The sequence below is a fragment of the Dipodomys merriami genome, unplaced genomic scaffold, assembly GCF_024711535.1.
Source record: "Dipodomys merriami isolate MVZ:Mamm:240054 unplaced genomic scaffold, mDipMer1.0.p SCAF_31, whole genome shotgun sequence".
NCBI classification, from domain to species: domain Eukaryota; kingdom Metazoa; phylum Chordata; class Mammalia; order Rodentia; family Heteromyidae; genus Dipodomys; species Dipodomys merriami.
Window position 1 is genome coordinate 17,514,131 of NW_027204604.1, and position 18,231 is coordinate 17,532,361.

Here is an 18,231-nt window from a genome sequence, read left to right on the forward strand (position 1 = left end):
TGATAAAGCCAGTTACCCTGTTCCTATATTATAGTGCACAGAAGAAAGCTGTTGAGTTTAAGAAAACAATTAGTTATCTATTAATAAATTAGATGTCCTGATTTATTAGGGCCAGGGCACCATTTTACTCAGTAAATATTTCAGAGAAAGAGTTAATCTTGTGTTGTATCTTGATGAATTGAACCTGTAGGCTCTTGCTGTATGTCATGAAAAGTTGTAATTTAGTGGACCCAAAAGGGAGTTTGTTTGAACAAAGACTGAAGGACTTCTATAAGTTATCTTTCAGTCGGTTACCTCTATTCTATAGAGTACAAAGTATTTTGTTAAAAAAAAAAAGAAAAAAAAACAACCAAACAAACAAACAAAAAACAATCATTACGTTTTGGTTACCAAACTATTAGAATAATATCATTAATAAGTCAATTCATTACTTTTAAGTACAACCTTATGGAGAAGATAAGCAGGTAGATTGTGACTGAAGAACTCAACTGGATAAAAATGCTCTGACAAAATAAGGCTGGGAAAAAGATGTCTTTCACCAATCATCACTTACTTTTCACTAATTCCTAACTAGTAATATCTCCAATATTAGCTTGTACTTCTCCTAGTTTTGATGGAGTACAAGAAGCAGAAAGAATGTGAAAAACTTACCACCATTGCTCAGGGATGAATGCACACAAAGTTGTGACAAGTCTGTGGGTAAAACTGTTATATAAAGCTGAGGATTGCAACCTGATTTACAATGAGACAAACTAAACCAACCTTGCTCATAGACAAGTAACTAATAATATAAAAAGGGCAATTGGCTATCGATAATTATTTCTAGGTAATAAGACTATATGTGCATTAATAAAAATGTAAATTAAGAACAGGGCTGTAATATAATTCATTGGGGCACAAGTGTAAATATGGAAAATCTAAAGAAGATTGCATCAAGAGATAGTTCAAGTGAGTCTTACTGACTTGGCAGGCAACAATAGTAGCATAAGGAAATTGGGCAAGATTAGACTAATGGTTTTAATTATGCATGCTCCTGTACTGTTTAAATTAATCTGAGCTAAATGATTTTGTTTTATAAGTTAAAAATAATTGGGACAAGAAAAATTATTCCCACAAATGAACAGGAAGGCAGATTATATACATGCAGAAAAGTATTACTACAACTCAACTTTGCCTGAAAAAAATTAATGCCCCCATAATGACTGCACGAATGTGACATTCCCAAAAATCCTATACAGTGAGAATTTTCACCATGCAGACATCTGCCTGTCTCCCACCAAATCCAATTACGCATCATTGTCTTGTAGCTGCTATGAACAGCATTTTCAATTGGCTTAATAATAAATAGCTTGCTGCCTAATAATGGTTTGCTGTTTTGCCAGAGTCAATTACCAAAAACTAATTTGACAGGATAATCTGATAGAACAATTTAAAATAGTCTATTTACTCAGCCTGGCTGACTCCTCAGAAGCAATGAGAAGACTTCTCTCTCTCTCAAGAGCAGAGCCTTTTGTATCAGGTCCTGACATTCTTTTCTTTTGCTGTTTCTGAAAGGTTGGGAATACTTCCAACGCATAAGTAATAGCTTGTAAATATAACCAGAAAAGGCATGCCTATTGCCTTTGGTGAGTTTAGTTATTCATAAATGGGATTTAAAATCCTCCCTGGTAGAGTTCAGTTCAACTCAGCCCTTGTTTCTGACAGTCGTGACGTTCAGGGTGTGAGTTGAGATCATCAAGTACAAAGTCCTGTGTCTTCTGAGGAAGAGAGAGAAAACAGTGAGATGCTCCAAATGTCGCAGAAACAGATTTCCACACGTTGGGGGCATTTGAGAGTAGTATGTGTTCTAACCAGAGCACCACTGGACGGGCTGGCCCGCTGAGGAGGGGACTGATACGAAGCCAGGAACGGAACACTCTGAATACCAGGTACTGAACACCTGGTCTGCAGGGTCGGCATAGCTGCTTCGTTACTAGAAGACAATGTGTTGTCACCTTGGCTGAGTGCTGTGAGGGACAGATGCAACTACTGTTACAGGCAGAGGTGAATCTCACAGATATCCAATGGAGAAAGACTTAAAAATCACAGGTGCCGGTGGCTCACGCCTGTAATCCTAGCTACTCAGGAAGCTGAGATCTGAGCATCACGGTTTGAAGCCAGCTCGGGCAGGAAAGTCCCTGTGAGACTTTTATCTCCAATGTACCACTCAAAAAAAGGAAGTGGTGCTGTGGCTCAAGTGGTAGGGCATTAGCATTGAGCAAAAGGAGCTCAGACACAGCACCCAGAGTTCAAGCCTCAGGACCCGCACAAACAAACAAAGAAACCTACATGTTGTATGATTCCATGCATGTGGTATACTATTTAAAGCAGAATTAGCAACTGGTTTAAAAAGTAGAAAGAAAAAATAAAATAGTGAACCTGTAGAACGAAGAGAATAAGAGGCAGAGATAGAGATAGGAATTGTGGGAAGATGGAAGAGGGAAACAAATGAACTTTTTTTTTCTAGAATACAAATGAATCTCCCAAAAGTCAAAAGTCCTACAAAATAATTGTCATATTCATCTTCCGAAGACCAGTGAAATAATAGATAGACAGACAGATAGAGATGGTAGCTGATAGATAGATGGATAGACAGATAGATGGATGAATGAAATAGATAATAGATAGATAATGGATAGGAAAAGACAGACAGACAGACAGATGATAAATAGAGATATACATTATATACAAGGTAATGAATATAAATATATGAAAAAATAAAAAAATGAATAAAATAATCATTAGAACCCACCTGCTATGTAGTAAATAGAAATAATGCATTAATGAATTATAATGGGTGAGAAACTAATAAAAAATGTTGGACAAGGATCACAGTAATTCCATAAATAAATGCATTTGTCTTCAGTTAGCTATGGGTTTCCATTCCTTTTCATTTATATACATACACATGTATGTATCAATGAGTTGGTTGGCCATTCTATAATGATAGATAAAGGTAAGAGATTGAGCAGTGCTGGTATTCTGGACAATGTCCTCATTGACTATGAATAAGGGCATAGATAAGATCATTATATTCGACATGAGATGATTACGTATTGCATTGTTGGTTGCTGTGATTCTTTTTTTTCCAGCCTGCAGCTGAGTCCTATCTGAGTCATGCCACTCAGCAAGGCTGCTGGGGGCTGTGCAGTGGGGAAGGAGCATGCGTTTCTCTGTTGAACAACTCAACCACAGTTGCCCAGGTACTTGTCAGTCTCACGCTGATAAAAACCACAAATATTTTCTTCTGACTGCCAAGGTGATGCTCACAGGTATATACAAAAAAGAAATTGAACAGGGACAAAGGGGAAATATGAAATACTAAATTAAATATGAAAAACCAGAATCTCCTAGGGTAAAGTTAACATGTTCATCCAAAATGATCTTCAGAATGAGAAAAGGAATGATTCTGGAAAGTATGCATGACTACTGTGCACGGAAAACTAATAATATATCTGCCATGTAATTTGAAGGCAAGATCATTGTTCTGTGCTCTATGTAATTATGAAAACTCTCTTTTTGCTATAATTAATGCTGGAAACTATGGGAAATACGAGTGGGGAACTTAAGCTGTAGGGATAGAAATTCTGAGCGATTTCACCAAACAATTATAACTTGTTCCATGTTTCTCATGCTTTCTTTTTAATCTCAAAATGCACCTTTGCTTTGAACTCACCAAGATTTATATTATTTGGGAGAAGGCAATCTGAAGGATAGGAAATATGTCAAAACATAGTTTCATCAACTGACTTATAAAAATGTCCTTTCTAGGAGGAGGTAACAATGCTCGACAGGAAATGTACTCATGACCTTACCCATGGAACTGTCACCCCCTTGTACAGTATTTTTACAATAAAAACATATATACATAACTGTACTTTTTATAATTCCTTTTCCCTGATCTAGGATCCAGTTCTTGGGTCACTTGTTGTGTCTTGTGATCACAGAAGCTCAGGACCCATGAACAAGAGGCAGGAAAACTCAGGCGAGTGTGAGAAGCAGCATCGAGTTCTGGTGGCAACTCTGACCTTCCTTACCCACTTAGGGAAAATGCAAGGGAATTGCAGTCATTGAACGCACATGTGTGCGCATTTTAGTTAATTCAATATGAACCCTTTGAAACATTTCCGTGAGCATTTGTCCCAGGAGCTTAGACTTAACGCTTCTGGACTTGAGTTCCCTCAAAACACCCTATAGATAATAAATCTGAGAATTTCCAGCAAAGTGCACATTCCTCCATCACTTTGTCAGACAGTCCAGCTGTTGGCCTAAATGCAATGCACTCAAGTTACCTTTGTCACTGTGAATTAATAAATTGCTGATGAGGGACAGATTAAGCGGGATATCCTTGATACGTTTTACATTTTCTACTGAAAGGAAATGATGTAAAGGCCACCAGTGTTTGTAGAGAAAGCATAAAATTTTACTACATGCAATATAATAAATGCAACAGAGTGTCCACAAGTTAATTAAAAAACCCCTTGGCTGTCATGCAATCATTATATACATCAAGGTACAGAGAAGTCTTACTCGATTGGCGTGGGGGATAAAATTTGTCATAAATTTTCTCCACTACAGGGAAAATATCAATAAAATAATAGGAAAGGAAAGATAAATGTAAAGTACTTTCTATCATTCTATCATTCAACTCTTCCTGGACATTTTTATTAAAACAAGGTTTTCTGTAAAAAAAAAAAAAAAGTGTAGGAAGAAAGAAAATGAGGGCTGGGAAGGTGTCTCAGTGGTAGAGCGCTTGCCTTGTATGCATGAGGCCCTGGGTTTGATTCCTCAGCACCACATAAACAGGAAAAAAAGCTGGAAGTGGTGCTGTGGCTCAAGTGGTAGAGTGCTAGCCTTGAACTGAAGAACTGAGGGACAGTGCCCAAGCCCAGAGTTCAGGCCCCACAACTGACAAAAGAAAAGAAAAGAAATAAATAAAATGGCTTAATACTTTTTTATATCATGTCCTATAGCTAATGGTTCATTTTCTAATAAATTTCTTTCCTTTTGTCACTCATGGGGCTTAAACTCAGGGCCTGGGTGCTGTCCCTGAGCATTTTTGAATGAAGCTAGTGCTCCACTTCTTTAAGCCACAGCTCTACTTCTGGTTTTCTGGTGGTTAATTGGAGATAAGAGTCACATGGACTTTCCCACCAGGGCTGGCTTGGAACTTGTGATCCTCAGATCTCAGTCCCCTGACTAGCCAGGATTAAAGGCGTGAGCCATAAGTGCCCAGCTACATTGTTCTTTTCTTATTATATTAGTTATACAAAGATGTTTCGCTGTGATATTTGTACATATGCACAAAACATACCCTGTTCAAAATCACCTTTTTCTCCTTTTCCCTTATTCCCTCACCTCTTTCTAAAACAATTTCAACTGGCTGCATTGTTCTATTTTCATGAATATTTACCAAGTACTTCAACCATTTTCATGCTGGTCTTTATCCCTGCCTGCTTCCAATCGTACACACCTTCCGACAGGGAACTGTTTGTATTCATTCTTGTCATTCAATTTTTGATATATATATATTAATTATTCAAATGGTTTTCACAGCAGCATTTCCATACAGACTTAACTTTAAGTCAAGTTCCACCCTCTATATAGCATTCTCTACTGGACCCCTATACTTCTATTATTCCAAAGCTTTCTGTGAGTTTCCTGAAGCCATCTGTGGACATAGACTCAATTTATTTTGATATCATCTAGATACTACAAAGCCATCTTTCTTAATGCAGGTTCTAAGCTATTCTACATGTATTTGGGGGCAAACATTAAGAAGTAACTGGAAATGCTAGTCACACATGTAAACAGTGTATACAAAGGCCATCTTAGGATACAAATGAAAGCAAAAGGTGAAATGTGCAAGTTGTCAAATCTCAGGTTGAGGAAGAAAAACATTCTCCTGCTGGCTGAAGAGGAGCGAAGCCTTGCTGGGCTGGCGGGCGGGCTGCAGGGACCCTGTGGTCAGACCACAGCCTGGGAGTGGCAGGACTGCGGCCCCTCGGGGTCCCCAAGAACGGGGGATGGATTCAAATGGTTGGATGCCAAGGGAACTCAGAGGAACCACGACTTCTGATCCCACATGAAGAAGCGATGAGAAGCAATCTGCGGACACTCCTGTGCGCAGGCCTCTGAAGGCGACTCCCTAACAGTTGTGTTGAAGAGGTGACCTGGGCGGAACTAGATGGAGGGCTTGAGGCGGATTCTGGAGTCCTGGCTCAGAGGACTTGCTGAAGGGCACCGTGTTCGATGTGATGATGCGGAGAGAGGATCGACAGAGTTTTGAAAAAGCAAACGCGTGGATGAACACGTCCTCCAGGAATCTGGAAGTGATGGAAATGAATAGCTCAGCTAATGGAACCAATATTTGGAAAAATTTGCATGATACCTGTGAGCCAACAGCAGATGGCAGGTTTCTGTGGATAAATACATACAGGTAAACACAGACGCAGAAACAGAAAGGCAATACAATTACTCCATAAGTTAGGTAAGTGTTATTTTTATTTCAAAACATCCCGATGTTCAATATTATGAAATATGTACATATAATCTACCTCATTTTTGAAAATTGTATCAGAAAGCCATGTAAAGATTTTTTAAATGAATAAACATTGAATATTGGATAAAAAAGTAAATGTAGATGCAAATATCAAATGCTACTTAAATGATGAGGATTCTACTAATTGAAAAGAGCAAAAGTTAAATTAATTAGAATGAATACTAATTAGAATTTATTGAAATCATATTCTCTAGAATGCCATCTAGTGATTTGCCCAAGAAAAATGAATATGAATGACAGCATTAGACCTGTTATGAGATTTAACAATTGTTTGAACACAGAATGAAAAGAAGAGAAATTCCTTAACTCAGTCCTGGGACTTGAACTCAAGGACTGGGTGATATGTTTGAGCTTTTTTTTCTCTCAAGGTTGGTGTTCTATCAGCTGAGCCACAGCTATATTTCCAGCTTTTTGGTGCTTAGTTGGAGATAAGAATTCCATGGGCTTTCCCTGCCTGGCCTAGCTTTGTATTGCAATCCTCAGACACCATCCAAGGATTACCAAGGGTTACAGTTATGAGCCACCTGCTTTCTCTACTCTTCCTTAATGAATAGACAATGGTATAGTATTGATCAACAAAAAAAGAATGAATGATCTGCTGATACATTCCACAAGTGATAAACAGCCAATGTATTCTGACAGGTGAGAGAAGTCAGACTCAAAACACAATTTAAGAATTCATTTACAAAACATACTGGAATGGGGACAAAAAACCATGTATCAATTGTTGCCAGTACAAAGACACGGCAAGCAAATGGACACGAGACGATTTTGGTGTTAACATGTGTATTTTATTTTCTACTCTACGGCTGCAGGCTTTTGTCACCACTTAGAGAACTGGACACCACCCGATGGTCACTTTTATTCTAGGTAAGTGGTAAGTGCATCTGCTGAAAGGTCAGATGCACGCAGAGAACGCTGTTATGGGGATGATCAAGGCTGACCGGTCCAGTGCACGGTGGTGCAGCCTGCTGCGTCCAGGGCAGACACACGACCCTCCTCTCAGGATCACCCCATGGCATGGCTAGCAGAGAAAGCTGATCATCACCATGACTGCGGAAGCCAGGTAGGAAAGAGGAAGAGGGCTGGGTAGGGCCCCAAGGCCCACTGGAAGAGGCATGCCCCACCCTGGACCTGTTGTGGTGCTGCTATGCATGCAAAGCAGAAGCACTCTAACACTGAGCTGCATCTCTGGCTATAGAACTTACTTTTTAAAGGGCCAGCCACCTCACAAGGTCACAGTAGGCTGAGGATAAAGCCTCAAACTGTGGACTATGGGGGGACACTTAAGGCACATAAAACTATAGAGTTTCTTTATTCAATTAAAAATCGCATACATCATTTTCACATTTTCCCCATAGGATGACCAGAATTAAATGACTTACAATGCTTTATGTCGAGAAGTATTAAAATGCAGGTGAGGAAATGAGCAAATGCACTTTTTTTTTTCAATATGAGCATAAATAAAGGGTAATGAAAACATTTTAAATTCACCTGGTGATCAAACTAATAGGAAGCACATGTTTTGTGCTTCAAATGAACAGGTTCTTAACACAGAGAACAGAAAAGAAATAAAAAAGAATGTTAATGACTTTAAGTTCTGAACATTCCCTGAAATTTAGCTAGTGAGGTGATCAGCACAGAGCTCTGATTTGTGCCAATGTTTTCTTGTTATTGTAGAAAATTATCGGCTTTCGAAATGATTTCCTTATTTAATGAATAATTATCTCTTCCCCTTTGAATACACTGCATTTTTACAATAATAGACAAATAAGGTGTTCTGTTCCCCTAATCTCAAATCCAGGGATGGGCATAATCCATACTCTGAGAATCACTGCTGGAACTCTATCTTTACTAGTTCTGTGGTTTTACAATCCTGTCATCTTATTGTTAGTGGATTAATTAATATTTACATTAATATATAACAATAATCCTATCACAGTATGTAGCAATTATACTAGTGCACATTAGCCTACTAACATATTATTATAATTACATGAAAAATTTAAGGTGACTCATTTTTTATACATTTTAATAAAATAATTGACATTTGGATATACCTGTAGGCTTTAAATATCAGTGGATAAGAACTTGTAATTTATGTCTAATACATCTATAAATAATTTTAATCACAGGAACTGCTATCATTTCAAACATTGCAGGGAGCACTTCAATTTGTAAATGCTTCTTCAAGCTAGCTATAATAAATAAGTCTCTAGGACTTGTGAAATTTACTGGCTCACAAGTAGGGAGGTATTTTTATACATGGTTATATTCCAAGCTACAGATATTGCCACATGTAATTAGGTCCACATTGAATTTAACTTGAAAGATTTTTATATGTATTTCATTTTTATATAAATATTACTGAGGACATTGAATCCATATCAAATTCTCTCTCTGTAGAACTTCATTAAGTATATATCCGAAAGGAAAATATCATTCTCACATTATAGGGCTAGCTAATATTTTTTTCATGGAGAGTGTCATTTTTGGGGGAGCAAATATCTTTATTGATATTATGGGTATCATAATTCTCTGTGCACAGCATAGCAGGGCTGGGGAGACAAAGAAATCAGTGTTAATCCTGTTTTAATAAAATGAACAATATTTACTTCTGGGGGGCTAAGAAAGAAGACACACTGAGAAGGTCATGGAGATAATCCCATTGAGTAAGATTGTTTGAGATGCTTAAAATTAAGTCAGTATAAATTTGGGCAGCATTAGTTTTGCTAAAACCATGATCTTCCACTGTGTGAGGGCCTGAGTTATCAGTCCAGGCTCTTTGATACACAATATCATAAAACTTCTACCTCCATCAGAGCAGACGTGGGAAGGCAGGAATAAGGCCTCCAAAGACCCAGAGAAAACTGCCCTTCAAGGATGGGAAATACCTCCAGGCATCAGGGAGCCAAATGAAAGCAGGCCAAGTACAAGCCAGAAGTAGATGCTGCATTCTTGGACAAACAAGAAGCTTGTGCCTGATAAAGGTATGTGCCTTGCAGATATTAAGAACAAAAAATTCTAGTCCTGTCTGCTAATTGCCCTTGTAATGTTTTGCCCCATGAATTACAAACTGTTATTATAAAACACTGTAAATTTTACAACTGTTAAAATGTCAGCAGGTGTCCATGTGGGGGTTTTATTTTATTTCATCATTTTCACCACTTAAGCGGCATGTTTGTATAATGGAAATGTAAACTTAAAGATACTCTTACATAGAGTAACCAAACACAATGGTTGTTCCTGCTTCAGCAGCTAGTGCTCATGAGCTGTTCATCTCGATCATCAACCTGACAGTACTGAGGGATAGCTGGGAGCTGGGTACAGCTGCTCTGGATATTTCCAGAAGGCCTTTGCGTAGGGGATTAACTAAGAGGAAGACCTGGCACAGCCCACATCTATTGAGCATGGAAATAGAAAAAGAAGGGGAAAGGGACTAAACCAGCTAGGGAGGCATCCTCTCTTTCTGCTTCCAGTCTTCATGATCTGCACTGCTGGGCCCATACATAATGACCATGAGCTGAAACAGTGACTCCAAATAAAGGATTCCTCTTTCAGGAAGCTCTTTGCAGGTGTCTTGTCATAGAAACAAGACATCGTGTTATACAATATCCATCAAAATACGTTGTAAATTGGGAAGACAGTACGCAAAGGGTAGTTATTTGTAATAAATAACACTGTTCTTAATTTGTAACCAAATTTGTCCCTGTGGGTTACCATGAATTATTTGTACAGTAATCAAAGACTGGAGTATAGGACATTAATTGTATAATATACTCAGCAAACACTGAGCTAATTGAATAGACCCTCATGTATAGCCAACTGCCAACTTCATTTGTCAGCATCATCTGCCACTATCATCATATTAGTTATTGATTGTGAAATTTATTTTCTAAGATTTGCCTTCTCCAGGGAATTTAATTTCAATTATCTGAGTGATTGATTTACCAGGAAATATCTCCAGTCAACTCTGACACTCAAAATATGTTTGAAATGTTCTAGAAAGTTGGTTATTTTCCCACATGATTACATTACGATTTAAAAGCCCAATCCATTACATCTAAAATAAATTGCATCTAAAATAATAAAGTGTTTATATTTTTGTCTCCACAATCTATTGTCCAGTATCCAGTATCTTTAAGTTACCACCAACTTAAAGTTACAATCAATTTATTCAATTACTTTGCAGACATGGATATTGCTGACTACAGTGAGAAAAAGAAAAAAGAAAAATCAATGATGGCTTCCTAGCTTCATTCTAAGCCTTTAACATAAAACTTTTGAAATCAAAGGCTGCTAGGAACTGTAATGTGAGTAAGCAAATATTTCTGTATAGATCATGAGGTCACATGTGAATAAAATACTTAAAGGAATGTTTTATTCTTGAGGAAATGTCTTCTACTTGGTAGGAAAAGAAAGATGTTTGTGTCGTTGATGCCTAGGGAGGGTGGTAGAAGGATTGATATCCACAGATAGGCTAACAACTTCCTTGCTTGCTCCGATTTCTTGCCTTCTTCTATTGTTTTCAATTTACAATCATTGTTACTAACAGGGAAAACTTTTCAATAATCCCATGCATATTTTTGTATTTCATTCACAAAGCTATTATACCTTCAGGGCAATGGGTATTGTAAGAGGTGTAGAATATATAGTTGAACGTTTGCATATATGTTTTTAGTTTATCTTAGACACACTTCTTTCAAGACAGCTGAAAAGAGAAAGAGCAAGAGAATCTGTGCTTGAGAGGGAGTGTGTGTGTGTGTGTGTGTGTGTGTGTGTGTGTGTGTGTCTGTGTCTGTGTCTGTGTCTGTGTCTGTGTCTGTGTTGGTAGGGAGAGAGACAGCAAGAAAAACTGAGACATACATAGAAGCAGAGACAAAGACAATTAGGCATCTAATTGAACTCCAGCATTTCTTTGATTATCTTTGAAGCTTTACTATTAGAGGAAGACAACAGTCCTTTCTATATGAGTATACAGAATGGCAATGGAAGTTATGATTGGCTAGATGTGATCAGAAGTTCTGCATCAAGTTAATTTAATGTTTGGTCTATTTCTCTGTATTCACAAGAGCTCTGCTTTCCAAATGACATTAGCTGTTTGTGTAGGACATTCACACTCTAAACTATATATAATACTGATGTTGAAAGGGACTTAGACATGTTTAGGAGTATGAACCAAACATTCACCAAAAAATCTTCATCAATAAAAACCATAGGTTAATTGTCAAGTACTTGTAAACATTTAAAATGCTATAAATGTATTTTTAAATTTTTTGCATATAGCATTCTCAGGAATATGGCTTAATTTACTTATTGTTTATCAAAAAATTTAAATTATATTCCTAGAACTGATATATTTATCATTGCTTACATTTCATAAAGAAAAACTTCTTTTTCTTTAATTGTTAAATTATTTTTGATTGGTCATTACTTGACCTGTGGAAAAGGCAAATGGCCACATTCACTAATGCAGCTTCTTCAGCTTTTCCTATCCCTTGCAATTGTTAATGCTACAGGTGTTAAAAGAACTACTGCATCTACTAATATTATTGTGATTCATAGCGATGCATTATTGTTTCTCCATAGCAGAGTGACACACCTATTATGTCCTGGACAGTCTAGACACACATAAAAATATGCCAACAACAAACAGAACCTCAGAACCTCTACTAAGAACAGAATATTAAGAGAGGCATTAAGGAAAGCAAGCTGTATAAAGAGTTCTACTTCGCTTTATTTTTAAACTCAGGACAAAAAAATTTACCATTTTAGGAGATTAATAATACCTTTTATGAAATAAATTCTATTTAAAACATACCTTAGCATTCTGTATGAATTACTATATTTCATATGAAATGAATCATGATCTTAATTTCTCAAAAACAAAGCATGAGCTTAATTTCTCAAAAACAATATGATAGTTTAAGTCAATCAATGTCAAGAACTACCCTATGTCCACTCTGGGCATTTATCCAAAAGATTACAAATCAGGACACAGTAAAGCCACCCGCACAACCATGTCCATTGCAGTACTATTCACCATAGTCAAGGTTGTGAATCAGCCCAAATGCCCCTCAGTGGATGAATGGATCAAGAAAATGTGGTATATATGCAAAAAAAGAGTGTCACTCATTCATTAGAATGAATGATATTGCATCATCTTCAAAGAAATGGAAGAACCTGGAAAAAGCATGTTAAGTGAATTAAGTCAGGCCAAGAAAGACAAAGGTTACATGCTGTTACTTATATCTGGAAGCTAGAGTTAGTGTATAAATATATAATTAAACAACTGTCTAGGAATGTATTAACTGAAATATCATAGAATCAGAGGAGAACACAGTAGAATTTCCAAGAAAGACTACAAAATAGTTCAACCAAACAAATACCAGAATATAGGTATTTGAAACCGCTTGGGGAGGGTGTAAGGAAGAGGTAGATGAGGAGAAGGAGAGAGAATACAATAAAAATTCAATGTATACCTGACAAAATTAAGAAAAATGAGGTAAGGGGTACATTGGGAAGGATAAGAAGAATGATCAAAGAATTACATTGATCAAAATGCATTGTATCCAAAAGTTGATTTGTTGAATAGCAACTCCGTTGTACAACTACTTAAAGCATATATATGTGTCTATATATATATTATATTTATGTACTTACATATACATATATATGACCATGTAAGGCATTCTTGACATGGCAGCTCCTATTTTAGAGAATATTTATATGGTTCCTAATATAAAAGATTCATTGACCAGTCAAAAATGTTAATATGAAAGGAAGTAAAAGACAATAAAGTAGTACATTTTATTGAAAAAAAATAATGTCTTTAAGAGTCTAGACCCACACATTAACAAGCGTACCAATGGATTTCCTTAATGAAGATTTTTGGCACTTGAGCTATAAAACCACAACATTCAATCAAACCAATCTAAGCTCTTTGCAGATGGTGTTGACATTGTAGGATCTACATAAAACAATTTTCCAGATGAGTTGTATATACACAAGCAATTCAAATACAAAGACTCTTGATGTAATTTTTAAAAGTGCATCTGTTGGTAAACAGATATGAAGATTATTTTTGTGTTTTTATATCTTTACAAACATCTAATTAATTGCTATGCATTTTAAATGTTGCTTTTTTTACGAATTGAAAAAACTTGCTCCTATCTTATTTTTTAAGTTTCAATTCGAACTTATTATATAGTTTTTATGTTTGGAAAGGCATCACCACTGAATTATAGTGTTAAAATACTTTCTGGAAAAAATACACATTAAACTCCAGCTTGATTTCCAATGTGCAATTTTTTCTTTGCTTTTGTATTTTTAAGCATTAGAGTATTAGGTGAATATCTGGATGACCAAATTTTGCCTGCTTCCTTCTAGCTCATTATGGATGGGTTCTAGGTTCTGGCTTGTACCTGGTCTGAGAGCAAAGAGTCTGCCACTCCACTGAGCAATGATTCTGTATTCTCTTCATTTTAACTTCCTAAATATAAATGGATCACCTGTTAAACTGTTGTGTGTGATGAATTTTCACATGAAGCACAGCAATACAAGCAGCACGTAGACCAAATAATGAAATAGATCAACAGACAAGGAATGTTTCTTTCAGGTTTCTCTATTTTCTATTCCTGCTGTCTACCTGAAGCTTTATACCCTTAAAACACGCGCACCACACTGGTCCCTCCACCTCTTCCTTGGAAAACCTTGGCTATCTTCTGGTCTTCTGATGTCAATCTTTTTAGATTATACACACAATAATACTAATAATTGTTTTCATTTGTCGGTCATAGTTTATCTTAGCAAAATGGCCTCTAGGTTTCTCTATATTGCAAGGATTGACTAGATTTTCTCAAGGTTGAATAATGTTCCTTGGTGCTACTATCAATCTATCTATCTGTCTATTTATCTATCATTTGTCATCTACCTATATGTCTGCCATATACATCTACTTATCTATCTACATAACTATCATCTATCTATGTTATATCTGTCTAGCCACTGTCCATTTTTCTATCTACGAATAATCTTTCAATTTTCTTCAAACCTTTATGTATCTATTTCATATCATGGCATTTGTAAATAAGCTACAATGGACATGGAAATGCTTACATCTCTAACATACTAACTTGATTTTTCCATGGATACATACCTAGCTAGAGAATCTTTAGATAATACAGCAACACTATTTTTAGATTCTCACGATCATATTTAGAATTTAATATGCCTTTACTATAATAGGGTTGGAATTCTTCTCTGTCCTGTGTTCTCAGATTCCTATGATTCATGTCTACCAGCAGTCTAACCACACGTGTGTAGCAGTATTTTAATTTCAGTCCTTAGAGTATATGTCTGTCCTATTTCTTTGCTAATGATCCAGGCAACATCATTTACTTTCTGACACATTTCTTTGTCTTTAGAGCTATGATCCTCTTAGAGTTGAAGAAAAGTGTATGTGTGATCGAGTTACACAGTATAAGACAACATAAATCAAGGAACTCACATTAGAAACAAATATCTTCCGGTAAACTCAACCAAGAGCCAGAACATCTAACTGAATTCTTTCACCTCAATTGCAGCAAATGCAATTCCCACAATGCATAAACCTAAGACCCTTTTCAGAGAGGAGCAGGGGGAGGTGATCAGAAACATCATCATTTCTAAATTTAATTTATTTTCTGGACTTCAAACTGTTTTCAAGAGGGTTAAAACTTAATGTGTCATTTTTAAACACATGGGGAAAAAGTGTTTGCCAAAATGAGTATAATGAGCTACATAGAAATACATAATAGTTTAAAAGCCAACTTGAGGCATGGTGCCAGTGACTCATACCTCGAATGCTAGCTGCTCATGAAGCTGAGATCTGACTGCTGTGGTTTGAAGTCAATTTGGGAATGAAAGTCCATTAAATCTATCTCCAATTAGCTACCAAAAAAGTTGGAAGAGGAGCCATGGATTAAGTGGTACGATGCTAGTTGTGAGCATAAAAGCTCAGGGATAGCACATAGGCCCTGAGTTCAAGTCCCATGAAATAGTCTTAGTATGCCCTAGGGTTCCTTGAGCCTTCGGCCTATGTTTTTCTTAAATAATTTTTAAAAATATAAATTAAGGAAACTGAAATTACCCTTCTTCCAGTTCTCTTGTGAGGAAAAAGAAATATTGAAATATATAGCATCCTACTTTACATTTCAGCACAGCAGCTTAACTGAGTAAATCTTTTTGAGATAATTACTTTATTTGTCTATTTTTTCATTTGTAATAAAGGATAAAATGTTATCTTCTAACAATAACATATGTAACTTATTGTTGCTTGTCTTTGTTCTCATACCACATATACATAGTGAGAATTGAGCAAAAATGAAGAGTCAAAACAGCCTGTCTCTAAGAAAAGTAACATTTTCTAGAATCTGCACCTGAGGACTGAGCTATGTCGTGTCATTGTGACTAAGATCAGAACTGTAACTTTTTTACTTCAATGGCTATCAACTTTTGAGGGTGTCCAGCAACACTGGGCAGTATACTCAGCACTAACGTCATTTTTACTTGTGCTTTTTTGACCCACATCATTTATTGTAAGTCATAAAAACGCCAGCACATTGTGTTAATGAAATAAAATTTCAGCGGAGTAATGAACCAGTAATGTGGTTTTAAGGTGTTCTGTATTATACAGGAAATATTTGACACATTTATTCATCTTGATAAAAATGCTTATTGAAATTTACACATTTTCAGCAAATTCAGCAGTTACTATATGACACCCTCTAATTTGCAAAAAAAAAAAAAAGTCTAGGCGCGACAATGAGATAAAATGAAAATTGTATTTTCAGGTTACTGAGCCTGTTTTTAATGCTAACATGTCATTCAAAGCTCTATAATTTCTGTATCCAAGGACTCGTTATCTTTTACTAAGATACTTTTCTCTCTCTATGTAGAAACAATTTTCAGGGTAATATGTTTTGCTTCTCAATAAATGTTGCCCTTGTTATTGGCAAAAACCTCTTTGTTCAAAAAATAATGTATTTCCCTAAATTCATTTTGCATCGTTCACAGTGCAGCACAATTCTACTATTACAAAGCAAGTGCGGGAATATTTTTCTAGAAGTTCTTCTAAAGATACATCATATCAGTAAAATTCCAAAAAGTTTCATAGCAACATTCTCCCTTTAAAACCAATAAACATTAAAAAACATCAGCAAAGTACTGAAATATTTTTTGCCCAAAGAACACATACAAATGGCTAGATAGTACATAAACAAAAGTTCAGGATTGCTAATCATTAAAGAAATGTAAATTAATATCGCAGTGAGATGTGATAGTATGTCACTCTATTAGGAGGGCTAATTAGAGTGAATCAATATCCAGCAATGTCTTTGATGAACTAGAGAAGCCAGAACATATGTATGCTGTGGCTGTGTAAACGGTAGTAATCCACTATTGAAACACATACAAAATTCCTTTAAAATTAAAAAAATAGAATTACCATATGTCATTGCAAATACACTTCTGGGTATATATCCAAAAGAATTGGAATTCGGAATTTGAATAGATATCTGTACCCCCATGTGATTGCTGCATTAATTAGAAAGGGAGAAATGCAAAGGATAAAAGGTTTATTTGAGTTCACAGTTTCAGAAGTGTCAGTCCATCAAGGTGGGAAGGGCCAAGTGGGGAAGAGTATCTGATATCCTGGGAGAAAAGAAGCAGAGAATATGGAGCCCAGGAAGGAACTTGGGTAAAATATTATGCCAGGAGTGTTCACTGGACAAGAGGCAGAAGGAAAGGAAGAGCTGAAAATGTCAATATGACCTGTGTGAGGAAAATATTTGTTGTCACATAATTATTGAGCAAAGTGACATCTAAAATTAATAGCATTTGCAGAAAGAAACTTAAGATCTCATGTTACAATGGTGAAATACCAAAAAGAAGTTGAAGAGGATGTAAAAAGTGTGCACAGGGGGCTGGGAATGTGGCTCAGTGGTAGAGCACTTGCCTTGCATGCATGAGGCCCTGGGTTCCATTCCTCAGCACCACATAAGCAAAAAAGAAAAAAGCCAGAAGTGGCTCTGTGGCTCAAGTGGTAGAGGGCTCGCCTTGAGCTGAAGAGCTGAGGGACAGCGCCCAGGCCTAGAGTTCAGGCCCTATGACAGGACCCCAACAAATAAATAAATAAATAAATAAATAAATAAAAAAATAAAGTGTGCACAAAATTTTCTGGCATGTAAAGAAGAGAAAATTTTACTTTCATCCTATAGATATTATAAAATAATAAAGGAATACAATTAAAAACACCCCTGCCCCCATAAATTTGATTATAGAAATTATGAGGTCCAGAGCTTTGAAATAAATAGGTAACTTCGATGGTACAGATGTATCAATTCAATCAGTATTTCATAACGTCACCCCATAAGAAAGCATAAATTCAGAGTTTGATGATAAATTTTATAAAACATGTTTGAAGGAAATTACATTAGATAATTCATTCACCATGATTGAGTGCGAGGGAAAATTAGTTCACCCTAGGAAAACTAGTAAAATGGGATTCATTACTAAAAGAGAACAAAAACTGTGCCATCATCACCAGAGGTACAGTGAAAAAACAAAAGAATTTGGAAAAATAAATGGAC

The 18,231-nt window shown here is 36.2% G+C and overlaps 1 long non-coding RNA gene across 2 annotated transcripts in view; it reads right to left on the reverse strand.

The window, feature by feature from the left end:
- Positions 1 to 18,231, reverse strand: part of LOC138841036 (uncharacterized) — a 611,708-nt gene that overhangs the window by 67,007 nt on the left and 526,470 nt on the right. Inside the window, exon 4 of one of the 2 annotated variants that reach the window (XR_011376303.1) lies at positions 4,493 to 6,365. The exons of the other annotated variant lie outside the window; for it this stretch is intronic. This is a non-coding gene — a long non-coding RNA (uncharacterized lncRNA). Of the gene's footprint in view, positions 1 to 4,492; positions 6,366 to 18,231 lie in introns of those variants that run through there. 2 annotated transcript variants of the gene reach the window in all.